Below are 18,239 nucleotides of genomic sequence, written 5' to 3' on the forward strand. Positions count from 1 at the left end.
CCAAGTACAGTGAGCCATGTGGCTGGAGGTCTCTACTGGGACAATTTCACCACAAATTCTCTCCCTGACCTTCATTTCTCTAAGCTGCTTTTCAGTTACATTTCATAACCATGAAGTGGTGGGGGACAGTCCAAGTGACGAAGGCAACATTTCATCTCCTCCTGGCGCAGCCTAAGGAAGGGCCCCCTGGAACCCTGTGCTCCGGGACTGTAAACAACGTCTGGGCTCCCGGGAAACGTGCTGGAGCCGTTCCTGAGAACGAGGCCCAGCCGCAGAACACGTGGGCCCAATGCAAAATGAAGCTTTAGGAATTTCAGTGTGGCGACAGCGGAGCGTTGAAGCATGTGCAGGCCTGCTGAGCACCGGGCCCCGAGCACCTGCACAGGTTAGACACCACGGGGCTGGCCAGCAGACATCCGCCACGGGCCCAGAGGGAAGAGTGCTGGGGCCTTCAGGGTCTTTCCCTAAAGTCTTCCCTGGAAAGCCTTCTTTGAAAGGGACTCTTAGGATGGTCCTCTGGGGGCCCTCCCCGAATTTTCCCACTCCCAAGCCCTTAGCTGAGTTGATGGGGCCTCTAAGCCACCACCTCCAAGCTTGACTCCACCTCCAGGCTTTGGCGGAGTCGGGCTCCTTCTTGTAGGTTGTGTTATTCCTGCTCTTGAAATTTTTTTTTTTTTTGAAATTGATCTGTTTTTTCTACCTGGGTCACATGTCTACTTTTCACACATCAGGTCCAAGTTTCTCCATAGGCAGATATCCATTCGAGCCTGACTCTCCCAGTGCCCGGGCCTTCCCAGCTGGTGGACCTGGCCCACGTGCAGGGTGGCACTGCCTTCCCGTCAGCCGGCCGCCTGCTGGATTCCCTGTTCTGAGCTCCGCCTCAGTGCTGCACTGACACCTTCTCTGCCCAGCTCTGCCGTCCCTCCACTGTGCCCACTGTCCACCTGACCCCTTCCTGTTTCCATCTCCTATCATCTAAAAGCTCTGAGCTCCCCGCCATCCCTCAGCCCTGAAGTCACAGGGCATCTGAAAGACAGATGTGAGTCAAGGTGCTCACTCCACATTCCAACCAAAATTTCCCACTTCACCCCTTCCAACTCCAACACAAAACTTATAAAATTAAAATATATTTTCAGAAGGAAAAGGTGGACTGCTGTGCATTTAGAGAAAAATTAGATTCCCCCCCTTCAAATCATAAACTAAATTCCATAAAAATAAATTCCTGTGGAATTTGTATTCTAAACCTCAAAAATAAAATCAGAAGATACTAGGAGGAAAAACACGTGAGAATATTTTTGTAATCTAGGAGTGGGGGTATACTTTCTAAGCAAGCCAAAAAGCTGGCGTCAGGAAAATAATAACAGATCGGACTGCGTAAAAATTTCGTATTCTCTGGCTCTCTTTCGGTCTTGGTGCCACAGCTCAAGGAGCTGCCCCCACGTGCGCCCACCTGGAACGGACGCTGCAAAACTGCTCCAGGCCCCTGACCACGAGGAGCAAGCGGACGAGCACCGAGCCAGTAACCGAAGGCCCGCAACGCCTTCCGCTGTAACCGGCTGATTCACCGCTAGGCCGTGGGCCTGGAGCCCGTGGCCAACGGCAAAGGTATGGTGGTCGTCATGAAGTGGAGACCTGGCCAGTGAAAGCCAGCCACCTCCTACGTGAGGACCACCATCAACAGGACGCTCGGGCCACCCTGAGCAGCATCCAGCGTGTGATCCGCAAGAACAAGTACCGGGGGGATCTGTGCAGGGCCACCATCTACAGGGCCAGTGTGACCCTGCACAGGGCCGCCATCCGCAGGGCCAGTGCCACCCTGCGCAGCTGGAAGCCCTGACGGTGGAGAGGAAGCTCACCCACCCCACCAAGACTTCCTGTGCACCCCACTAAGAGTTTCTGAGTCCCCACCAAGAGCTCCTGAGTGTCACCACCAAGACCTCCTGAGCATCCCCTCACCAAGACCTCCTGAGCATCCCCCCTAAGACTTCCCGTGCACCCCACCAAGAGCTCCTGAGTCCCCACCAAGAGCTTCTGAGTGTTACCACCAAGACCTCTTGAGCATCCCCCCACCAAGACCCCCTGAGCCTCCCTCCCTCCCACCCCAAACAATAAAACTGTCAGCTGACTTTCCTGAAAAAAAAAGAAAAAAAAAAAAGTATTTCTGTAAAATAAGACAGTAAAAACAAAAGTAAAAATTAAGCTGACAGAGAAAATATTTGCAGCATTTCTATCAAACATTTAAACTCAGAATATTAGAAGAGCTCTTATAGAACCACAACCAGAAAAAAAAAAAAGGAAGGAAGGAAGCGGGTGAAGAACACGGGCAGGAACTTTATAAAAGAGCAGTGAACAGGCCACGACCCTCCTTTAAACCAGCTTCCCCTGGAATGGTCTGCTACTTTATATATTTGTTTTTAAAATCAATGTTTCCGAAAGCTGGGTTTAATCCTTTAGTATTTTTTCAGCGCACAGCTACAATTTTATCAGATTTATGTCATAAATCTCTTCAGCAGGGAGGGCAAGCTTTAAACACACCCTCAAGGCAGGGCCCTTCTGAAGAGAGACAGCTGTGACTACAAAGGTAGGTGACCTCAAGAAATGAGCAAAGGGTTCCAATGAATGGTACTCTCCTGAAGTTTAAAGAGTATTTATGTTATTACTTAAGCAGTTATTAAATAAATACAGGCCTGGAAGGAAATGAGCCTAAATGGAACTGCAGATGCAGTAGCAGCAGGAATATGGGCATCATGTTTTTTCTAGACTTTTCTCCTAAGGTACCCCCACCCCATGGTATCGAGATGCCCCCACACCGCATCTTTCTCTGTCCTGGTCCTTCACCCAGCACCTCCACCCTTAGGACACCTTCTACCTGGCTCACTCATAATTTTTTCAGATATTACCGTAAGGGAACAAGGCATTCACATTCAAAGACATAATATTTTTTACATGCAGTTTTTGCCTTGTTTCAAACAATGCCCTGAATTTTACAATCAGGAAATTATTTAAACATTTAAAAGCTGGCAGCTGTAGCAGCAAACTGTGGCAACCAGGGGTCCTCACTGGCGGATGTGTCCCCTGCCCAGCCCCAAGGGTGTCCTCTGTCCTGGCCATACCCGGGCACCCATGTGAGGCCGAGCCCCTGGGCCCCACTTGCTGTCACTCTGTGCTGAGGCTGGGCTCCTCTTCTCCTGACTTTGAAGTCAGGTTTCACTCTCTGACGAAGTCACTGCCGAAGGCGACCCTTGTTACTAAAATAACTTTCCATGAAATACTCTGAGAATGGCTTCTTGACTGTAAATGCCCGTGTTATAAGAAATGCCTGTGTTTGTGTGTGGTTACATCTTGTGTAACCGACTCCACTGACTCCACCGGTTCTCAAGGTAAAAATTGCTCGTTTTTGTCATTTCCCAAACCTGACCTTCTTTCACTATAATGTGGCAACTTCTCAGTTCTTTAAAGTCCTTTTTTCTCTAAGTTCTCGTGAATTAACAGTTCCTGTTTTTCTCAAGTGCTAGTTGACCCTGTGTGTGCGTTGGGCTTGAAGTCACCCTTGTTCAATAACTAGGAAACTCTGCGAAAAGTCCCTGCAGAGAATGTGACCCGCTGGCCACGTGGCGGAGCCCCTGCGGGGCTCTGTGACTGCACACGGGGCGCCCGCCGGCGGAGGGGAGCAGCACGGCGCCGTGGTGAAAGTCCTGACCTCGTGAGGTTCTCGGGGTGAGGTTAGATGGCGCTCCCCACGTGGGGCCGTGGCTCAGCCACCCACCCCAGGGTAAGCCCCGAAGGCCTGCACTGGGCCACACGCGGAGCGGGATCCTGTCACAGCAAAGACCAAGCAGGTTATTTCCCTTTCTTTTCTTTTTTTTTTTTTTTCTTTCCCCAAAGCAAATGTAAAGACCAAATTTTGTTTTGAACCTCTTTGTTTCTGCAGTTCAGGGAAAGTTAAAGTGAGAGCACTTTAGTCACTTAAATAAAAAATGCTTTTCTGCATACAGGTTGATCGCTCCTCCGTGGGCAGCAGAGGTCTGCTGAGTGGATAGTCTACGCTGAGCCGGGCTGGGGGTGGGAGGTGGGGGGGCAGGGGGCACCCTCACAAATGTTCCCGGCCTCTACCCTGGCTTCTGGTGGTTCCTTGGCTGGGGCAGCCTCACTCTAGTCCTCATATGGTGTTCCCCTGTGTCTGTGTGACTGTGTCCAAATGTCCCCTTCTTGAAGGACCCCAGTCATACTGCAACCTCCTCTTAACTAATTACATCCACCATGACACTATTTCCAAATAAGGTCTCATTCTGTGTTGGCAGGGGCAGGACTTCAACATATAAATTTTGGGGAGATGCAATTCACCCCATTACACAGGCAGAGGCCTAAATGATGACTCACAAAGTCTGGACTCCTACACACTCTCCTGTCATTTCCTCTGCCGGCCTGTCCCGCAAACTCATTCCCCTGAAATAAGTTGCCTTCTTAATAAACATGGGCTGCTTGCTTCCTTCCCCATCAGTGTCAATGTCTATGCCAGAGAGAGTCAAATTAAAGGTTGTTAAACGTGTGGAATTCCAGACAGCTCAAAACCTGCTGCTGATGAAAACACTCTCATTGGGAAGGCTCCTGGCCACCTGGCCTGGGAAAGGAGCTGGATGCCTCAGCAGAGGTATCCAGCCACCTTGGGCCACCAGGCTGCCCCTGTCCTCTCAGCCCCCAGGGCTCAGAGATAAAATCCAGGAAGCCTCACAGGCCCAGGCTGTGAGGACAGCTGTCCGCTGAGTTGCTGTGGCCATGGAACTGTTTGGCCTGGAACTCTGGATCCCCACATGTTGGCTATGTGACCTCAGGCTTGCTTCTGAAAAATGGGGACCCTCATTTAGGGTGTTGGGTGAGCTCAAATCTGTGAGACCCTTAGAGGAGTGCCAGGCCCAAAGAAGGTGCTGGTGGCATCTCCTGCCACAGAAGAGCACCCCCTGCACCAGTGAGGCCTATTTAACTTAAAAGAACTCTGAGATTAATTCTGTGAACATCCAATCTCCATTTCCTCGTTACTCTGTCTGTAAATACAACTTGGCATCAAATTGACATGGGAGGTCCGGGACCCTCATGAAATACAGCAGTCCAAGTCACCACTCACCTTTCTGGCCCTTGGCCGCTTTCCAGATTGTCACCTGGGAATGAAGTCCAGCCCTAGGGATCATGTCTGAGAATCGTCTGACACTGGTGATAGCAACTAAGCCCTGGCCCCCTGGGGCTTCACTGGGGCAGAGAGCCCACAATGTGCTTTCCCTGCACCCAAGGGCCTGTCCACCTGTCCCCTGGATGAGTGGATGAGCACAAATCCCCTTCCCCAGGATGTGGGAGAGGGGAGACCCACTTGAACCCTGTGGACCCTGAGAAAGAAGATACTTACTAAAAATGGCTCCTAGTGGTTAACTAGCCTCAAATTTAAAAAAACACACAACAGAGCCTAGCAGCCATTTCTACATAGAAACCTCTCAGGCAAACTACACTTGAAGCCTGCACCAAACTAACTGCCTGCACTGTATTACTGACATGTGAGCCAGCTCTTATAAAGGAGTTCCTGGAATCCTATTTCAGCCAATAGGACTGAGGCTTTCTCCATCCAATAGGAGCTATGCAGCTACATCCATCAGCTTTTTCACTGACCAATCATAGCAGCTTATTTCTGACCAATCAGGAGGTAGCCTTTTAAACCTTACTTCAGGATCAGGTGTTCTCATTTGCATGAGGATGGGCCAATCAGGGACCAGGGGCAGGGCCGTCTGCCTATATAAGCCAGCTCCCCCTAGGTGGAGGAGTGCACTTCTCCTTTCCACCAAAGACCGAAGGTTGCATTTCCCTGGATGAGCTGAAATGCCGAACAGAGTGGAACAGACCAGCGCAGACCAGAGCAGACTGGCACAGACCAGAGTAGACCAGACCAGAGCAGAGCAGAACCAACCGTCGTGGAGCAGAGCTGCCTAGCCAGAGAGGGGCCTGGACCCCAGCTGCCTCATAGCCAAGCCGTTTTCACAGCCATGCTGTATCACAACTGAGCTGTTTTGTCCTAAATAAAATTTCCTTCTTCACTGCACCCCAAGTTGGGGATTCCTGCTGGCGTTGAGGTGGCACCAGCGACCATCGGTTGAGGTTCCTGAGGTCTGCAGCCCCAAGGGCAGGGCTGCTGTGCTTGGAACAACCAAGTCAGTTCCCTCCAGAACAGCAAAACCAATTGTGATAGTTTTTTGTGGGAAACAGGAAAGAAAAGATGAAGCTTCATTTAACTACTTGCTTATATTTGCATAAGGAAACTCTGGGCAGGTACCTAAAAAATGAAGGGCTCTGGAGGGTGGTCGGTGGGAGCTGGGTGGGCAATGGCAACAGTGAGCGTGCTTCTCACTGGATACCTTTGCATATAGTTTCATTTTTAAATCTTATTCAAAATAAATCTGTGGAAGCTGGAAATTCTATTCCCTATTCACCATATTTTCAGATTCAAAGAGACGATCCGGAGGCTTGCCTCAAAAGTATTGACTGAGGTCAGCACCACCTGAGACAAGCACCCCTCCCAGGTGACCACCTCGAGGTGCCCATGGCCACAGAGCTCCCGGCGAGGTTCCAAGGCCACAGAAGAGCTGCTTCAGAGGGGCTGCAGGAAAGGCTGTCTTCCTTTGGAGACCATAGACTCGATGATCCTGAAGGCTTTACTCTACATGAGGTCTTGGAAAATACAATCCAGTGAGGCTGGAAGTTGGGCCACCTTCCCTTGCAGATTGCGGTGTTTGGGATGAGGGCGGGAATTCTAGCTCTGCCTTACACTGTGCACCTTCCAGCTCTCCAGAGCCTCAATCTGCTTATCTGCAACCTGGGTTGATCACGTTAGTAACTGCAATCACATTTTTAATTGGTTTCTCAGATAATTCTGAAACTCTCCATTGTCTGCAATATGGAGGACAATTTCCATTTTAGTAAGAAGCCCATGACTATCCATTTTCACAGAGAATAGTAAAAGTTGGAGTTGGAAGATTCTAATAATTTCGGCAACCAGAGGGCAGGTGGAGGTAGGGACAAGCTGAGAGGGGACTGCACAACTTTAGAGGTGGCGTAAGGACTGGGGAGGCAGCCACTGGTCCCTCTCGAGTGTTCTGCCAAGTGCCCCCTATGATGGACTCAACTGCAAACACAGAGAAGGTGACACTCGCTCTGGAGAGGGAGACAGTGATTGGGAGCCTCCTGGTTGTCAGTCACCTCTCAGCGGCTGGGTGGCAGTCTGCACTCATTCTGCGTCTCACAGGCACTTCTAGGGACTTCAAAGGGAACCGCCGCACAGAGACAGCCACGAGTATATCAGGCCAGCTCAGTGGTACCAGCTTGAAAGCATATCTGAAGCGAATGAAATGCTCCCAGCCCACAAACTCAAGGATGTGACTGTGTGTAAACAACTAAAACAGCAATCGTGGACAGCAGAGCCTTCGGATGCTCTGGATGTTTATGGTAACCTGCTGCTAGTACCTAATTCTTAGCTGTCCAACAGTGGGCTAGTCTGCCAGAAGCTCTCGGAATATGAGGACAGGGAGAGAGGCAGGATGGCCACCCATCGGAAGTCTGGCTGAGTCTGACTCCTTTCCGCCCCCTTTGTCTAGGGGACCACAGCACACATTTGATTGCATGACACGTTTCATTGCCCTTTCATCCACCTCAGGGAAACCTCGCAGCAAGGTGAGCTGTTCTGACATAGGGAGCTGTCCCAACACGTTAGACGCTGGCAACCTTGGAGACGATCGCTGGGGGGGACCAAAGGTCTCTGCTTGCAATCTGCACTGATCCACGGGTCTTAGGTAAAGGTGTCAAAGGGATACCTCTCCGACTTGCAGATGTTGTGACACTTTACTTGTTATGTTAGAGAATACATGGGCCAAATCTAGAAGATGAAACTAAAAATCATGTAAAGCTCTACCTAGGTTAAAAAAATAAAAAACAAGCAAAAAATCAGCCCCTCCAATGTAAAGTGAGGGAGATGTGGCCTTGCACATGTCCCCACACAAAGAGGCAGGGAAATCAGCAGGACTGGGAGTGCAACGCGGGTCCAGAGATGGGTGTGTTGGCCAAAACCTCAGCCTAGTGTTTAGTACAAGGGAGGCCACTGCTCATGTGTAGGGGGATGTCAGAAATCTGCCATTTGTGCCAAAGAGGTTGCCACAGGGTGAAGGCTGTTGGTCACCTCACTGCCTCTTTCAGGAACCGTGGGAAGATGGCAGAGCATAAACACAAGAGGTGACGCCACACAGTTGGAAGGGCCCCGCTGTGGATGAAGCCCAGGCTGGTGTTGTAATTCAGAGGTCGGGGACAGAATAATTGCTCAGTGAATGTTACTGGATGTGTTGAATTATGACTACAATAATTATCATGGCTGTGACTAAGTAGCTGTGGGGAGCAGAGTGAGGTCCAGCATGTGCAAATGCCAGGAAGCAGGCGGGATTATTTATGGAGCATCTCAGCGGGGGTTTTGCTGTGCTGCCTCTGGAAGGAAAGAAGGGGTTAAATGTAGATTAGACAGCCCCTGGGGGCTCAAATAGAGGGACTGCTGTGGAAAGCAGTGCCTTCCAACCCAGTCTGGGTTGTTGGGCACCTGCCATTAAAGGTCGCCTAGCCCACACACAGAGGGTCAGAGAGGCTCAGTGACTTACTTGTGACACACAAATAGCGAGGGGACACAGGACTGCACGCTAGCCGTCCTATCTACCCATCCAGGAGAGCAAACCAAATGCATAAACCTGCTCCTGTCAGGTCTCCACTCAAATGTCTTCTCATCAGAGGAAGCTTGAGCCCACCCTAGTCATGAGAGGCCCCTCCCTGGCACTGTCTGCATCCCTCCTCCAGCAGCTTCCTCACAATCACATTTCTTAGCTGCCTCCATAGGTCTCCATAAACATTTGAAGAATGAATGAATGAATGAATGAATGAATGGACAACTGAACCTCTTTTCCCAGCTATCCAGGCTTTACAGCTAACACTGCCCCAGATCTACAGGAAATGAACCTTGGAGGCAGGACAGTGGAATTCCTGGGAGGCCAAAGCTGGAAGGAATGGGCCACTGAGGGGTGGAGATCTGAGCCCTGAGAAAGTCTACTGCAGTCAGGAGTAAATGGCAGAAAGGCACCAGTTCTGTACTAACTGCTAATACTATTGAATACCTATGATGTGTGACACTTTTCTAAGAATTTTTTATACAGTAACTCCCTTCATCCTCAAAACAACCCTCTGTGGTAATTACTCCTGTGTTCCTATTTTATAGCTAGGACACTGTCCTGGCCTCCCACCATCGGCTGGTCCACAGAACTGGAGCAGATAGCAGTGCTCCTGGGGGCATGGCCTGGAGCAAAGTCCTGGGCCCGCAGGCGAGAGACTGTCCCTCCAGGGACCAGCCTGTTTCTGTGACAAGGCCCTTCTGTGGTTGCTCTAGCCTTCCCAGGGCTGACCTCTGCATTGGGCAAAGGGGGACAATGCCTGGGGCCCATAATACTCTTAAAATACAATGTTTAGGTTTATTTTAAAATCAGAAGAAAACACTGAATATAATGAAATGAATACATAATAGTGAATCTGGTCTGGATGGCATTCTTTTTTTCAATCCTCACCAGAGGATATTTTTTCCATTGCTTTTCAGAAAGTGGAGGGGGGGGTGGAGAGAGAAACGTTGATGTGAGAGAGACACATCGATTGGTTGCCTCCTGCAATAGCCCCAACTAGGGCCAAGGATCAAACCAGTAACCCAGGTACGTGCCCTTGATCAGGAATTGAACCCATGACCCTTGGACCACACCGGCCAGGGCTGGATAACATTCTTTTTTATACTAAGACAATCATAATATGTTTTTTCATGAGGAAGGGACCACGAAGGCATGAAGGCAAAAGCACCTAGGGGCCATGGAAGTCGCTGTGCATCCCTGAGACCGGAAAGGCAGCTCCACACAGAGGCTCCTGACGCCCCAACACGCCCTCTTAATTGACCTCCAAGCTGAATCTCAGCTGTGATTTTCCCCTCCTCCCTCTGCATCATGCAGGTAAACCCACTCCAAAAACAGCCACATGTCCAGGCCAACCCCTGACCTCCCCTGGCCTGTGACCGCCTTCCCCCTCTGATGTCCTTACCACTGGCTTCCTTCCTCCAAGTCGCCTTATGGTTTCAATATGGCTTTTGGAGCTCCAGCCATCACCTCTGCATTCCACTCAGGAGGAAGGAGGGACGCGGGAGGCAAAAGGTTATGCCTCTTAGATGTCAGACTCCTTTAAGGAGCTTTCCTAGAACCCCCAACTACCCATTAGCCACCTTATCTGTAAAGGAGCTGGAAGATGGAGGAGGGAAGCAAGGCCCTGAGATGGCACAGAGCAAGGAAAGCACAGGAGGGGACTCAGTCCCACGTGGAATAACAGCAGACATACCCATCCTGTCCTCATGCATCCTCATGGCCCTAATTGCGCCACCAGGTAATGAGGTGGCGTAGAGCAGAGGTTGTGCAACTTCACCTTCTCTGGCCTTTGATCAGGTTGAATTATAGGAATAAACCATGTCCCTGAACCCGAGCCCCTTCTACTTCAGCCACTCTGCCCTTTGCTGCGCCGTCACCTCGCCTTTGAAGCCAGGCCTGGCCAGTTTCCTGGCCGCACTGGACTGGAAGGGTGTGGTGCTGACTTGAGCAAGGGGGCTCTAGGGGAGCTGGCTGCGAGCAGGGGCAAGGCCTGAGCCCGGACGTAGCTGAGATTCCTGGTGTGTCCTCTGGGGGAGAGTGCTTGGCTGGGACTTGATGCTACAATGTGGTTCCTCAAGGCTGGAGGTGCTGAGGGGGTGAAGCAGCCCCACCTCCCCATGGCCATCTCCTGGGGCTCTTAAAACAGCCTGACAGTATTGAGTTTACATCTGTTTCACCAGAAAGACATAGCTAGGAGGGACCTTGTCTGCCAGGCCACCCCCACATCCCTGGGGCAAAGAACCAGATGTTGCGTTCCACGCCGAGCTCCTCCACTTACTAACAGTGTGGCCCTCAGAGTCTCCCTTAGTCCCTCTGTGTCCGGATGATGGGAATGACAGTGTTAATTGCCACACACAATTCTGTGAGCACTAAGTGAGGTCATATTTGCATAGCACCCAGAACAGTGTCTGGCACCAAGTAAGCACTCAATAAATAAAGAGCTGTTAGAATAATCATTACTTTATTGGCCATATGATAAATATTTGCAAAAGGCATGAATGAAAAGAAATCCTATTTAGACATAACACAAAAATCAAACAATGATTTCTATACCTTTGAATGCCCTCCTCCAGGTTGTTCAAAGGCCTTGAAGCCAGGGGTACAGTTTCTACACCCTTCCTAACACTTCTGGTAAGAGCCATGTGGTTATTTCACAGAGTAGACCCTGATCACAGAGAGGCCAAGTGACTGGTCCCTGGGTCCATTAACAGGGTTGAGAATCTAGTTGTCTTCAGGAGCACTCTGTCATGGGGACTGCTTGTTGCCCATCCTATATCTTTTCCTCTGCTTCCTGTGTTAACAACCTCTGTGTTGTGAGGGGCAGCAATATGCCCAGTTAAGAAATGACATTTCTCAGGCTCCCTTACAGATAAAGCAGTCAATGAAAATGGAGCCTCAAAGACTTAGTTGGGGATTCTAAGAAAGCTCCTTGACATCTAGAATACTTAACCTTTCTAATGCCCCCCTACCCCGACCCCTGTTCACTCCTTCCTCTTGTATGGAATGCAGTGGTGATGGCTGGAGCTCCAGCAGCATTCTTGAAACCATAAGACAACTTTGAGGAAGGAAGCCAATGCTAAGATGGCAGAGCAGGAACATGGATGAACAGGCCTCCTGTTGACTTTCCCCCTGGACAGCCTGCCTAAATGAAAGTATCTTTTTTGGTCTAAAAGAAAGTAAGCCAGAGACTGGTTGGAGCCACTGCTATTTTGTAAAGCTTTTATTTATATCTAGCCAAATTATGGTTGCATCCCTCTCAACACTCATAAGTAATCTGTCCACTGAGAACAGCTAAAATGATACATTCCTGCCCTCATTAAAAATTCCAATATTTTATTTATATATTTAGTTTTGTTGTTGTTAATCTTCACCTGAGGATATTTTTTCCGTTGATAGTTAGAGAGAGTGGAAGGGAGAGAGGGAGAAAGAGAGAGAGAGAAACACATACATTGACTGCTTGCCTCCCGCATGCACCCTGCCCAGGGCCAGGAATTGAACCTGAGACCCTTTAGTGCACTGGCCTATGCTCTAACCACTAAGCAACATCGGTCAGGGCAAAAATTCCTATATTTTAAGTATGAAAAATTTTTTAAAAGATAGAGTGGCAGAGTAAAGGGCTAGAAGTCTGTAGCAGAAGCCCTCACCTGCAGGGTGATCAATCCTGAAAGCAATAGAGAACAGGAAATGGATGAGAATTGCCATAGTCATTAACTTTCCCAATGATACAAGATGTAATAAAACCCATTACAAAAAAAAATCAGGCCTGGCCAGTAGCTCAGTTGGTCGAAGTGTCATTTTCATGCACCAAAAGGTTTCGGGTTGGATTCCTGGCCAGGTCACATACCTAGGTTGCGGGTTTGATCCCCAGTTGGGGCATGTACGGGAGGCAACCGATTGATATCTCTCTCTCACATCAATATTTCTCTCTCTCTCTCACTTTTTTTCTCTTTCTCTCTCCCTTCCTCTTTCTCTAAAACTCAATAAAAGTATATCCTTGAGTAAGGATTAAAAAAAGAAACCAGAGGAATCCTCTGAGACAAGCCAAGCCTGCTGCCAGCTCCTCCATCCTGGGCACCCAACTGCCTTCTGACCTGGGTTGACTTCCCTTTTCTGAGCTCTGCGGTCTAACCAGAACTCGCCTGCAACTACGAGGAGTCGGATCCTACCCGCAGCCCTGGGCTGAGCACGCCACTGCCCACCCTCAGCGCTGTGGGCAGAGAATCCTCTGGATTGTGGCACAGGGAAAACTCCCCACATATGAACACCAGTTACAAGTGACTGACTGACACATACAACCAAGGCTTGGTCCTCCAAACCCAAAGTCTATAAAGCACTGGATGCCTTCCTTTGCCAAGGCAACACCAGGGAGGGCAACTGGGCAGAATGAGTGTGATGATTTGGCTCCAGGACACTGCATGATCATGAACTGTCTTTGGGATAGGCAAGAGAAGGCCATGTTATTTGCACTGTGGTTTTAGTTTTAAGTGTGTCTTACTTAAGATTTTCAATATGAGTCAGCTCCATGAACTGTGATGATTTTCAAATAACCAGAAGTTGACTGTAGCTGGCTTTAGACAGGAAATGTAAGTACAGAATCCACTGCTTCCACCCTGGGGGCCATCCTGAGGCTGGTGGTCCTGGATTTTATGGTCTGTAGCCTCAGTCTACTGAATCACACGCAGAACTCTCCTGGTTCCCTGCTTCTCCTGACTCTCCTTGTGCTGAGGGTGAGTCTCCCGTCCCCACCACTGATGCATCTTTGAAGAAGTTGCTCTGCCTGATACACTTGCCTGGGAGTCCTGGACTTCAAGTGAGTTGAGTAACCAGCCATCCTTCTTCTCGACCAGGATGTGTGTGTGTGTGTGTGTGTGTGTGTGTGTGTGTGTGTGTGTGTGTGTGTGTGTTGGGAGGTAAAGGTAGTCACAGAAAGTTACTATCATGCAGTTGGGCCCAATAAAATGAGAGCTGTTCTTATTGTAAGGATGTTGCTGATGACAGTGATGGTGTTGATGATAATGGTGATGGTAATAATGATAATGCTGGTGATGGTGATATAATGGTGATGGTGAAAATGATAACGGTGACGGTGATGATAGCAATGATGGTGACGGTGATGATAGCAATGATGGTGACGGTGATGATAGCAATGATGGTGGTGGTAATAATGATGATGGTGGTGATGATGATATAATGGTGATGTTGACAATGATGGTGATGGAGATGATGATGGTGGTGACGATGATGATGGTGGTGGTAATAATGATAATGATGGTGATGATGGTGCTGGTGCTGGTGGTGGTGGTGGTGATGCTGGTGAAGGTGATGGTAACTGTGATGATGATGTGATGGTGATGACTACCCTGACATCTAGAGCCCCAGGTTTTCCTGGAGAGAGCCAAGGAGCATTTCCCATTAACCTATCAATAACTCGCTTGTAAAGACAACACACACCATGGAACTGATAACCTGAAGGGCTCTCATGTCAGGGGCATGAGAACTAATTCCTATGGATGCCGGCAGAGCCCAGGTAGAGGTACAAAGGTATGTGTTACATTTCTGAGTCAGTGAATGTGTACTCTCTCAGTTATTGAGCCCCCTGTAACTCATGTGCTAAGCAATCATCCTTGATCTTTACAGGAACCCACGAGGCAGGTGCTATCACCATTCACATTCCACCACACCAAGAAGTAACTGGCTCAACATGGGGGTGAGCTCACCACCTGGAAGCCAGTGGTGGAGACACCTGTCCGGTACCACGGAAACCTGCCAGCAGGAAGTCAGGTGCTGGCGAGGGGAGAGTGAAGACAGATTCAGCAAGCCATAAGCCGGTCCCCAGGCTGAGGGCACCTGACAACAGGGCCCTGGGAAACTCCCAAATGTCATCGAACCGTCAGCATTTTCTTTTGGCAGAGTTGTGCTGTTAGTATCTGCTCAGTTTCTCTCACAGAATGCTTCCCCCTTCCCTCATTGCCCCATCCACATTCAGAATCAGCTGGAAAATGACAAAGCAGATTATACTAATAAGTGCTCTATTTCCAGACATGATCACGGTCTCTCTCTGGCCTTTTGAATAATTTCTTTCTCCTGATTACAAAAGTGATAATATCAGTTCACCATAAGCTTCTTTCTCATGGGTAAGAGGTGAGTCAACTCCCAGCCTCCATACAACTGCCCAAATTCTACAAGAAAGAAGCCACTCTGTGTCTAGGATAAAATAGCCGCCTCCAGCCACTACCCAACAGCACTTATCTGGAGGAACTGGAAGATACAGGACCTGGGGATCAACATACACCCAACCCCCAGTGATCTCTGAAATGGGGACAAGAGGAAGTGTTCATGTGGGAAGTGCTGAGGCACCATCTCAGGAAGGCCCTTCTCTGCATGAAAAGGACCTTTCTCTGTACGTTTGAGGACTACTTACCGAGAGAGAGGCCAGCTGGTCTCCCACCTCAGAAACCCAAGAGGTCTGCCTTGCTGAGGCTCCAAGCTGACACTGATGTGGCTGTGACTCAGCCTTGGCACAGCCACTGGCTACATTGGGATGACAAGATCCTGCTTGAAAAGTCCTGGTGCTAACTCAGGCGCCAAAAACCCAAGGCCTTCAGAGGCTAGGTACAAACAAGCTGGTAGAGCTAACATCACTAGGGCCCTTCTGTGTCCAGACCCTGGCAAGCACTTGGCAGATGCCAATACTCTGAGTCCTCCCTGCAGCCTTCCAAAGCAGGCGGGATTTGGGACTCAACCCACAGCCATCCAAGCACAAAATCCCAATCCTGGGCGGGTCCAACTGAACTCAATGGGGAGATGCATTTGGTCCTTGAGTTGCCTGTCTGCAACCCCAGTTATTTTATATTTAATTTTTATTATTTGTTGATTTCAGAGAGGGGGGAAAGAGAGAGAAACATCAATGAGAGAGAGAAATATCAATTGGCTGCCTCCTATAAGCCCTCTACTGGGGTTTGAGTTTGCAACCCCGGGCATGTGCCCTGACCTGGAATCAACCAGCGACCTCCTGGTATATGGACCGTCACTCAACCAGCTGAGCCACACCTTCTGGGCTCTTATTTTATTTTAAATTTTCTTAACAATTCTCACACTTTACAGATAAGAAGAGTAAGGTTTGAGGAAGGGAATCCTGCTCTTGGATTTCGAGTGGAAAATCATCCCACCCCACACGCACATGCAGAGTGCCAGCTTGAAGCTCAAGCCCTGAGCGCCTCTCCCACTTGGTCCCTCAGTGAGTGTGACATCACAGGACACCAGATGCAGCTTTAGCCCTGAGCCAACCCAGCCTGTCCTAAACTCTGCATTTTTTAAAATTTAACAAACTGTACACTCAGCCTAAAAATCAGCACCGTCATCTAAAGAAGCTGGTCCTGGCATGGGGACCTTTTAGCAAAGGAGCCTCTCAGCAGCACACGGACGAGCTGGGACCAAAGCTGGGAGGGAGACACCCAAACAGGGGAGGCGCCCAAACTTGATTTTTTAACAAATCGTCCTAGAGGGGGCAGCCAGTCAGTGTGCTGTGCTGGAGGGGGGTTGACTGAACCCTCCCTCAGCTGCTCCAATTTTAGAAGTTGGGTGCTGACTCATTATTAACCCAGAAAGCCCACGCACTCAAATGACTGTACTGAAAAAGCTCTGTCATACTCTGCTCACTGATGTGCAGCTTTTTAAGCAAATTCAAACAATGTTTATCATAAAGTCTTTACGACATTTTAACCGTTTCATTTACAGTAACTGGAACGACGTTTAAAAATACATGCATTTCCCGTAATTTACGCGACAGTCAAGCTAAAGCCTGATCAGAATAGAAACAGCCTGAGAAACACGCGTCAAGGTCAGCCCAGGCCCCCCGCCCCCGGCTCAGCGACCCTGCCCTCACCCCTGCTCCAGCCCCCAGCAGTTTTTGCTTTCTGATTCCACCGCAGCGGGTGATGTACGGTGTGAAGGGAAAGGAAAAGACATACGAGTCCCCAGAATCATTCATTCTCCTGTAGAGATGGCAGCCGAAATTCTGCCTCTGCGGTGCAGTTCCTGCGCTGAAAGCGGGCGGCTCAGGCTCAGGCCACGCGGCGCGAACCCGCTCGGGCCGCTTCCTCCGGCTCTGAGAGCGGAAGCCGAGCTCAGCCCCTGGGCCAGCGCAGGTCCCCACCTCCACCTCTGCGCTTCACCCGGGCCCCCGCAGGCATCTCCAACCGCTTCTCCTCCAGGCCAGCGCCCCCGGCTCTTCCTAGACGACCTGCTACCCGACAAGCATCTACATTCGCACGATCACCAGCTCAGAAACTTCCCCAGACAACCAGGCTAAAATACAGTAGCTATGGGGGTGGGGACAGAGGCAGCCGCTTCTCTCAAACCAGGGCTCCTCCAAGTCTGAATGAAGCACAGCGTCTACTCCAAACACGACAGCTCCGACCCAGCCGAGACTCCCGGGCAAACTGCAGAAATGCTCATAAAAAAATGACAGAAGCATACTCACCAGGGAGAAGCTGGGGGCTCCACCTTCCCGGGAACAGTGCAGCGACAATCTGCAGGCAGCCTGCCCGGACTGTCGGTTTGAAACTTAAAATGCAACGACCATGCAGTCACTTATTTCCCTGCATTTTCCCAACGATGTCCGTACGATAGAGACCAAAAAAAAAAAAAAAAAGGGGAGAGGCGCACACCTCAGTCTTCATTCTTCGTTCTCATTGGGACGAGATGACTCATGCTGACTCACAGCCACCACTTCCTCTCCCGACATTCTCTTCATTCTTCTGAGCTGGCTGGCGGGTTCCCAGGGTCTGTGCAGCGCTTCCTGGAAGGACAGCCTTCCTGGCCCTGCCAGAGGGACCCATGACCTCACGTCTCCCCGGGGGAAAGGCTTGATTTGGGACCGTTGAGAACAACTGAAAAAAAACAAACATCATGCATCTCATGTGCATTTGAATTTCAAACGCACGCTGACACGTTATAACGTATCACAGAGCCCGTGGATGAAACTTGTTCTCAAGGCAGCTCAGGGAAAGGAGAGGAGTCAGGTCGTGTCTTACTTCCTACGGAGGTTGGGTTTACTGTTTTCTGCTGCATATAATAAATCGTGACACAATAAATCGTGGAATCTAAAAGTCATCTCTTCAAAGCTGCTTCGATTGAGGGTGCCGATTCAACACCAATAGGAATTCTTAATTTGGGGTGCAGTGAAGAAGGAAGTTTATTCGGTGCAAACATCTCAGCTGTGAAACAGCGCAGCTGGGGAACAGCCCAAGAGCCTTACAGCTCAATTTTGAAGCAGCACAGCTGTGAGGTGGCCCTGTGGGGAGGTGGCCCTCAGGCCAGGCTGCCCTCCTATGCTTGGGTCCACTAGAGGCAAACACAGCCTTTCCCCCTTGGTGAGCCCGGTAAGGGTGCTGACCAGGCTTATATAGATAAAAGTCCCCACCTCTGGTCCCTGATTAGCCTGTCCTGGAGCAAATGAGGATCCCAAAGCCTCAAAGTTTGATTGGTCCAAAAAGCACT

The 18,239-nt window shown here is 49.8% G+C and overlaps 1 long non-coding RNA gene across 2 annotated transcripts in view; it reads right to left on the bottom strand.

Annotated features, from left to right (window-relative positions):
- LOC308566324 overlaps nt 1-17,618 on the bottom strand; it is a 119,732-nt gene extending 102,114 nt beyond the window's left edge. For both annotated transcript variants that reach the window (XR_014000142.1, XR_014000143.1), the window contains exon 1: nt 17,221-17,618. This is a non-coding gene — a long non-coding RNA (uncharacterized lncRNA). The remainder of the gene's footprint in view (nt 1-17,220) is intronic.
- Between the last annotated feature and the right edge of the window lie 621 nt (nt 17,619-18,239).

The sequence above is a fragment of the Miniopterus schreibersii genome (assembly GCF_964146895.1).
Source record: "Miniopterus schreibersii genome assembly, chromosome: 13".
Classification (NCBI taxonomy): domain Eukaryota; kingdom Metazoa; phylum Chordata; class Mammalia; order Chiroptera; family Miniopteridae; genus Miniopterus; species Miniopterus schreibersii.